Consider the following 9,392-nt stretch of genomic DNA (forward strand, 5'->3'; position numbering starts at 1 on the left):
AAATACAAGAAACAGAATTAGGCCCAGAAAGAAATGAATTTGATTGTTAATAGCATCAAACAACCAATCAAGTCTTAATGTTGATTAAATAATAGGTATTCTGATTATGAATATTAGGAAACCAGAGCTGGAAAGATAATTGTTTGGTATTGAGTCATGGGATTAATTATGCTTGGCAGTTAAGTAATGTTTTAATCTTGACAGAAACTATCTTTAAATAAAATGGTAGCATTTTAAGAACTCCGAGAGTGTAATAAAGATGTCAAAATTGTCCAGATGCTCATTGTGCAATTGGAAACTCCACTCAAAGTTGAGACAAGGCCCCAGGAAAAAAGGTCAATGATCTAACTCATTCTTGCAACATCTGCCAGAAGCTATTGCTTCTTGAAGTACTAGTGTGTTTTTCTTCTCTTCTTTCATTGCTCTCTCAAATGAAAGTTTATGATCAAATCTGTCATATACTTCTTTCAGTTCTAAAAAAAGGGGAAAGATGGAATTTTTTTAAAGCGTCATGTTTTTATGATGGTATGCACTGGTTTTTTTCTCCCTGCTTGTTCTTTTCATTAATATACATCAGTCTACTAGAAGAGTAACAATTTTAAATATCACTATTAGATATTGCTTTATAATAATTTTCATTTAAAAGTTTTTTCCATTAATGATTAATTTTGTTAGCATTTAGATTCATGGTGTACTCTTTTGACAACATTTTTGGCAACAAAGACTAAATTTTGATATTTGCTTCCAATTAATCAGGACTTTTGGGATGAAGTTTCTCTAGTTCAATTCTTGTCTACTTAAATAGCACATGTTTAACCTTAACTGTATGCACATTCAGGATCATGGAGAAGAGAAAACAAATAAAAGACAAACTCGGTAGTGTTGAAGTTAAACAAGCTTCCTATATGCAACAAGAGAACAGAAACAAATTAAAAGACTATAGCAAAACCACACATTATTGTTGAGTAATAAGAAAGAAGACAAGGAAAAGTGTGGGTTGATTATATTCATAAAGAAAAGTTCCATAGAGAAGATAAATATACTGGTGGTTTCCCAATACATTATTGGGAAAATAAACATCCTAATTCCTAAGAAATTCTATTTCAGTTACTCGGTTTTAACATTCCAAAATTACTGTGGTAATATAGATGATACAGTAGCGTTGAACAGTTCCTTTTCTAAGTACTCTCCATTATGCTAGTTGTTAGTCAATGGAGGTGGTGATATCCTCTCTCAAGAACCATTTAGTATGCTGCTGGATTACATAGAAAGTTGCACAAGGAGAATTAGCCAGAAATTACTCAGTTTTCTAGCAGTTTGCAATATAAAATTGTCTACAAGTAAAGATAGGCTAAAAGTCTAGAAACTTGTACCTATGGGATTTATGTGGTAGGAATGTAATATTTTCTATGTCACCATGAATGTCTTCAAAATGATATTCCTGAGGCTACAAATCAGGAGAGCTGACTCCCACCCAGACTCTGATGATGTATATGGTGATAAAATTGTGGTCAGGATACTGGAGATATTGTGGTTTCAGTTCCAGACCACTGCAATAAAACCAATATCACAATAAAGCAAGTCACATAATTTTTTTTTGTTTTCCTAGTGCATATGAAAATTATTTTTACAATATATTGTAGCCTATTAAGTGTGAAAAGCATTATGTCTAAAGTATACATACCTTAATTAAAAAATACTTTGTTAATGAACATTATCTGAGCCTTCTGCAAATTACAATATTTTTGATATTGGAGAGTCTTGCCTTGATTTTGATGTCTGGTGACTGATCAGGGTGGTTTGTTGCAGAAGGTTGGTATGGCTGTGGCAATTTCTTATAAGACAGCAATGAAGTTTGCCCCATCGATTGACTCTTTCCTTCATGAACGATTTCAATGTGGAGTGCGATGCTGTTGGATAGCATTTTCCTCACAGAATTTTTATCAAAATTGGACTCAGTCCTCTCAAACTCCACTGCTGCCTTATCAACTAAGCATACGTAATATTCTACATCCGTTGTTGTCATTTCAACAATCTTCACAGCAGCCACACCAGGAGTAGATTCCATCTCAAGGAACCACTTTCTTTGCTCATCCATAAGAAGCAACTCCTCACCTTTTAAAGTTCATCATGAGATTGCAGCAAATCAGCCTTATCTACAGACTCCACTTCGAATTCTAGTTCTCTTGCTTTTTTCCACCACTTTTACAGTTAGTTCCTCCACTGAACTCCTGAACCCCTCAAAAGTCATCCATGAGGGTTGGAATCAACTTCTTCCAAACTCCTGTGACTATTGATATTTTGACCTTCTCCCAAGAATCATGAATGTTCTTAATGGCATCTAGAATGGTGACTCTTTTTCAAAACATTTTCGATCTACTTTGCCCATCAGAGGAATCACTACCTATGGCAGCTGTAGCCTTATGAAATATATTTCCTGAATAATAAGACTTGAAAGTTGAAATAACTCCTTGATCCATGAGCTGCAGAATGTTAGCAGGAATGAAAATAACATTAATCTCATTGTACATCTTTATCAGAGCTCTTGGATGACCAGGTTGTCAATGAGCTGTAATGTTTTGAAAGGAATGTTTTTTTTTTCCCTGAGCTGTAGGTCTCAACTGTGGGCTTAAAATATTCAGTAAACCATGTTGTAAACTGATGTGCTATCATCCAGGCTATTTTGTTCCATTTATAGAGCACAGGAAGAAGAGATTCAGCATAATTTAAGGGCCCTAGGATTTTTGGAATGGTAACTGAGAATTGGCTTCAACTTAAAGTCACCAGCTATATTAGCCCTTGACAAGAGAGTCAACTTGTCCATTGAAGCACTCAAGCCAGGCATTGAATTCTCCTTTCTAGCTATGAAAATCCTAGATGGCATCTTCTTCCAGTGTAAGGCTGTTTTGTCTACATTGAAAATTGGTTGTTTAGTGCAGCCACCTTCCTTAGTTATCTTAGCTTGGTCTTCTGGATGACTTGCTGTAGCGTCTACATCGGCACTTACTGCTTTACCTTGTACTCTTATGTTATGGAGATGGCTTCTTTCCGTAAATCTCATCAGCCAACCTCTGCTAGTTTCAAACTTTTTTTTTGCAGCTTCCTCACCTCTCTTAGTCTTCATAGAATTAAAGAGAAGATAGGGCCTTGCTCTGGATTAGACTTTGGCTTAAGGGAATGTTGTGCTTGATTTGATCTTCTATACAGACCACTAAACCATTAATTGGCCTAATTTCAATACGGTTGTGTCTCAAGGAACAGGGAGGCCTGAAGAGAATGGGAGAGATGGGGGAATGGCCGGTTAGTGGAGCAGTCAGAACACATGCACCATTTATGGGTTAAGTTCAATGTCATATGGTGTGGTTCGTGGAGCCCCAGAACAATTACAATAGTAGCAGCAAAGGACACTGATCACAGATCACCATAACAAGCATAATAATAATGAAAAGTCTGAAATATTGTGAGAATTACCAAAATGTGACACAGAGACGTGAAATGAGCAAATGCTGTTGGAAACATGGCGTCCATAAACTTGTTCCACACAAGTTTGCCAGGAACCTTCAATTTATAAAAAACAACAACAATATCTGTGAAACACTATAAAGCAAAGGGCAATAAAACGAGGTATGTGTCTGTACATCGCTTCTCTGGAAGCATCTTCCTTCTCTGTAACATGAAAGAAGAGAACCAGATGATCTCTAAGTCTCCTCTTAACCCTAAAATGTTAATTTTTAGAGAATAAAACCAAACATAATTCAACATTATCAAAGTAAAAAATTTTGTCCATTGGATGAAAAAGATCATGACCTAGTTTCAGTGAAAATTGCAAAATGAATCCAACTCTATACAGGGCTCCACACACAGATCAAGAAGGGCCACCTAGCATCGTGCAGTGCGTGTCTCGCATGACTGTATGTTTTGGCTCTAAAATTAGATCAAAAGTAAAGAAAAGAAGATATGGAAAGTTCCTCTGTACTAAAAATCTTAGTGGTTTAGTTTCCAAGTCATGGTCTTTTTTCAGAACTTGGGTCTTCAAGCATAATAAAAACTTTAAATGCAAAAGCAATAAACTGAGGAAAACAGGAAGGTGGGTAAAAATGAGTGACCAAGGCCGTGAGTGCTATAAAACCAGTAGCTGTTATGGGACATCAATATTTTCTCATGGATTTAAAAGACTGAAAATTTATCATTGGATAAATGTGACTTTTAGGTGCTTAATAAATATAATCTACATAAAAGTTTAACTTCAAGTATGCCAAAGTGTAAATAAAGAATCTGCCCTATGCTAATAGATTTAGTTATCTATAGCTCTCTCATATAATTTACACAACTATATGGCCATGAATGAATCAGGTATTAGGATCTATATCTCATAGCTCAAAGCAACGCATTTAAACCTGAATGGACTACGTATTTATCTTTACATGCAATCCACTATTGCATGCTTTAGGAAATCAGGTGAAAGTCTATAAAAGAATGATTAGCATCCAATTCCCAAAACTAAAAGAAAAAAATAAAAAGCGAAAAATAAAAAGAAAACAGCTTCAGGTGTATACCCATGTGATGATAGCGGACCAGGAAAAAAGCTCTGTATTCAGGAAATTTTTATTATTCTACCTGCTATATGGAATAAACAATATAAAATGATAGAAGTGCCCCCACCACAAACACCATACCAAAAAAAAAATGTAGGAGTAAAACATTTGTGCCCTGTTTTCTTGTAATTATTACTTCAAAAACTACAGTAAATCCTGGCCACGTCTTTATCCTGCTGCTTGTCACTCGACGGCATAATGCACCAAAGTTATTTTATCTTGAGTGGCAACAGCGCAGCATGTTGGGCTTGCTGCTTCAGAATCCTGCTCTTCACTACTTGATTAGGGTGAATAATGCCTGATGTAGAAAAATACAGAAGAGGACAAATTTCATGGATTCTCTTCACTGCGAACCTATAGAGGACAGGGAGACTGATTGTTAAAAAGGCAGCCCACAATTTAAGATTCTGTTTTCTAAGGCTGATTTTTTTGTTCACATTTACTATATTAAAGAAATACTTTAAATTGCTCCAATTATAGTCTTTTGCACAAAGTCAGTGGGACTGGGATTCAAACTATCAGGAAAAATCATATCGTACATGGAAGGACAGAGAAAAGAATTCATCCAGAAACAATACATAAGAATTTTTTTAAAAGAGAGCAAAATGCACAAATTTCCAGGAGAAGAAGGGGTGCAAAGAGGGGGAAAGGTGGCAAGAATGAAAATGAACTAAAGGCAGGGAAGGATGCTGAAAATAGGATAATACAAGAAAAGCTCAAGATTGAGGGAGGAAGAGAGTTTATACAAGAGTGAAGCCAGAAAAAAAGTGAGGGAAGTGCAGAGGAGGAACAGCAGGACAGGTTGGGGGAAAGGCAGTCAAGGCTTCAGGGCAAAAAAAGCACAAAGAAGGCTGCAGGACAGCGGACAGACAAGTGGGGTACACGGGGGGGGGGCAGTGTCTAGATGACAAGAGGGGAAAAGCAGGTGAGCAGGAGGGAGGTGGCAGAGCAAGGAGCCCTGGAGCCCAGCAATTTTGTTTTGTTTACTTACAAGTGAAGACTGTGCCCCTTGAGTGCAGCTTGCACATGGGTGTGAATTATTTTACTGGCATCGTTCCAAGTCCTGCTGTAACAGTATTAGGGATTTGGCGTTGTGGTGTGAGCTTTCGCTAAGGCTACCAACTTCCCTTTATGTTCATCCAAAGCAGCCCAAAGGCCATCCATCTGCGTGTGCGAGCTCTATTCAAATGGTGTAAATTGGCAATTGGTAGGCTTGGAAAATTCTGGACATCAAAGAAAGAAAGGAAGAAAAAGAATCTGTTTTTATTAAAAAATAATCCTATGCTCATTTGTTCTCAGTCTCATTACTGTAGTGTATAGGTTTTCTTTTTCAAACCAAGTTGACTTAAATGGAGGCAGTTTTATGAAAATGCCAGTAATTCTTGAAACATGTAAATACAAATTGCCACGATGAGAACCAAATTGCTAAAATAAAACAAACCATCAAATCACCATTAAAAAGGCCCTCTACCTAGGTAGTGAGTTTTAAAAACTGTTTTTGGTGAAGGAACAGTCTGTTTAAAGTTGTTATTAAAGGATACTAAAATACCAGATCAAAAGAAATCAGAAGTAGTTTTTTTAGCTTTGAGCTGGGACTTGAAATATGGATGTATTTTCTGTTTTTCTGTCTTGTTGTTTTGCTTTTTAATTGCCTCTGAGCCAACTATCCACGGAGTGAAGTTTTATATCTTCAAGTTCAACTCTGTTTAGGTGTTCATTTTTGTTTCTCCATGGGAACCAACATGTTGCCATAGAAACTGAGTAGCACAAAATATAGATATACAGAAAACTTTATAGGAAGAGTCAAGCTCACAACACAAAGTTAACTACTTAATGCAAGTACTGGCTGGGCTTTCTAACACTGAACTTATTATGACGTCTCAAAAAAGAGCAACTTGATCCTATGGCTTATCAAATTTTGGAACAATAGAACAAAAGGAAACTATACTCTTTTCTCATTAGGAAAAGCGTAAAGGTTTATTTTTCATTAAAAAATAGAAACCACTATCCAGATTAATTGTGGTGATTGTTTGCATTGAATGGAAAGAGATGGCTTCGGGATTTTTTTATGTGATGAGTGCTTCTGATATTGTCCCATCCCACACCACACCTACTGTGAGGTGTGCTGGGCTTCAGGTCAAGGAAGGGAAGTAAGCAGAAAAAAGGGGGCTGGCACCAAGGTGGATGAGTGACCAGCAGTTCCAGTCACAATTTCTGAGGGAATGGGGACTGGGCTCCTGGGCTTCTGAGTGATTTATAAGGGGCTGGAATCTGGTGAGAGGGGGTATGGCAACAGGAACTCCTGGCAGCGCTAGTGTTTTAGGTCCAGTTAAGGGGAGGAAAGAACTAATTCAGTTGGAAGCAGAGCTCCAGCCAGTGTCTAGGTACAGGGTGTGAGGTGCCAGGCCAGATTTGAATCTGGCCGTGATCTGGCCGTGAAACCAGCAGTGGTTTAGCTCAGGACACCAGCTCCAGCCTTGGGAGTAACAGGCATCCAACCAGGAGGACTAGGCAACAGAATTGTTGGGTGGGAGCGTGGCTGCAGTTTGCTGGGTGCATGAATGCATGGGACACTCCATAGGCACTCTGGATTCTGGGGCCCGGAACATGTGGCGAATTCCAGGCTCCATTTCATGACTGGATATTGCCTGGTTGCATTAGGATTGACTCAGAGAGGGGGTGGGGCAGAGACTGAAGCAGTAAGGTTTCAGGCAACTGGGTGATGCTGAAACGGGTAGCGACTGAAAACAAACAAGAGACTCAATGTGCCAAAGATCCAACCCACAGTAAGAAATCTGCACTTATTGTCTCATGTTAGTACAATTGTATAAAGAAAGAAGCATTTGCAGTTCATGGGCAAAACAAGGATGCTCACACAGGCCCACCTTCAGTTTTGACGTTTTCAGCAGGGTGCTAGCCTAATAATTTTTGTATTATCTTTAAAGTAAAGAAAAATGTATGATGTGATACCAACCCCTTCAATAAAAGGAATAGAATAAACTTCAGTAAAAAAGTCAGCATTGTAAAGACATGTATCTGGATGCCATCTCCTTACCTTGTGCTTTTCCGAGTCCTGAAGTGGCTGTTTGACAGAAGGTCAAAGCTGCTGTGGGAAAACAGTTTGAGCCGTACTGTGGTTCATGAAGTCTGAGAGCAATGTACCCGTGACTCGTCAGCTTTCTGAAATAACGTGGGCATGCTGTGCATGTCGCATTGCACTTGGGGGTTACGGTTCATTTAATTTTATGGAGTAAAACAGGCCTCTACATAAAGTAGCATTTTTCACCTGTAAGTTAGAAGCCAATAAAACAAAACCAATTTTGAGGTAAAAACCCAGCATCTCCCATAACTTACATGTAAATTCCCCATGCTATAGGTATAGAAATGTTCTTACTAATATAAAACAAAAGACATGAAAAGAAGTAGACAATTGTTATTTTAAAAGGAAGTGGACATCCAAAAGAGGAAGACATGAGGTTAAAGAAAACACTGGAATTAAAAAAAAAATAATGCTGACAAAGTTAAGAAAGAAAGAAAATAAGCTGATAAAGATTTAAAAATATTTTAAGCTGTAAAAGTGAATGCGACGTGTGTTGTGCCTTTTATGATTTGCAAGCTGAAATAAAAGCTAAAGCAGCATGCCAGATCTTCGCCATGTGGCCCTGTTCACAGTAGCCAGATAACTTAGTTCCCCTTTCTGTTTATAGTTATTTCCCTCCTCAGTGGTGGATAGGTATCTAGCTATGTGAAAAAACATAGTTTAGTTATTTCATACCTAGTACACATACAGTGCAAAAATGTATCTGACAAAATGCTGTTTAATCCCTTCACTTTACTTACCTGTGAGTAAAACAAGTTTGTTACAGGCACTGTACAGGTACTGATCTGAGCTCTTTGAGTACAAAAATGAACACAGCTTAGCAAATAAGAGGGATAGTTCAGTAATTACAGTGCGGTAAGTTAGGAGCACGTAGGAAGTGCTGTCGAAGATAAAGGCAGACACTAGTTGAAATGGTGAAGGTAGATTTTAATCAGTAGTAACTATTGCAATAGGGAAGAGAGTCCAGTGTGAACTGAACTCAACTTTGATTAGTACAAAGGTGACTGGGTATTTTAAAGGGAGAATGAGAGAGTAGGGAAGGGAGCCAGTGAGGGTTTAATACATTTTTCCAAGGAAATAATAATAATAAAAAATACAAAAAGCAGGAAGAGGGGATTTGGTCCATGTGAAATCCATCTGGGTTTGCTATCTGATGCTTATCAGTTAGGCTCCTGCCCTCCCAAGGAGACTCGGAGACAAGGGTCTTATCTTCAGGTGTTGGCTGGAATAAACAATGAATTCTTTGAGCAGCCTTGAGTTTTCTCAGGCTGGTACTTTAAGGGGGGTAGGGTCATCCTAGGGATGCAGCCACGAGCTGTTAGAAACTGTGGGAAAGTTCACTGAAGCCTTCAGAGGCCGAGGTTGAAGCCTGGTCAAGAAGAGTAGTCAAAGGGAGCTGACTAGAGTGTGGTCAAAGAGGAATCTTCGTCAGTGCTAAGAAGTGGACCTGGAAGGTCCCTCAAGACTCCACACCTGAAACCTCTTGAGGAAGGCTTAAAAATTTTCCTAGCAGACACAATAGGGAAATTGTTGGGGCCAAGTATAGTCAGGGCATGCAACTTGTGGGGTGGCAGGAAGTGAGAGGGACTCAGGAGTAGAATCATAGCAGGCTATGGAGATTGGATTTTGTCCCTTAGTCTAGTGCTTCCCAACGTGTGGGACTCATGTACAGGTAACGTTTTGATGGTACAAGGATG

General features: G+C 38.4%; 1 long non-coding RNA gene across 1 annotated transcript; it reads right to left on the minus strand.

Moving 5' to 3' along the window:
- Positions 1-2,389: 2,389 nt before the first annotated feature.
- LOC109386969 (uncharacterized) lies at positions 2,390-7,792 on the minus strand. Its single transcript, XR_002124878.1, has 3 exons — positions 7,651-7,792; positions 5,587-5,818; positions 2,390-3,267 (listed from the first exon to the last, which is right to left on the minus strand). It is a non-coding gene; the product is annotated as an uncharacterized LOC109386969 (long non-coding RNA).
- Positions 7,793-9,392: the final 1,600 nt, after the last annotated feature.

This window comes from Hipposideros armiger, unplaced genomic scaffold (genome assembly GCF_001890085.2).
Source record: "Hipposideros armiger isolate ML-2016 unplaced genomic scaffold, ASM189008v1 scaffold_143, whole genome shotgun sequence".
NCBI classification, from domain to species: domain Eukaryota; kingdom Metazoa; phylum Chordata; class Mammalia; order Chiroptera; family Hipposideridae; genus Hipposideros; species Hipposideros armiger.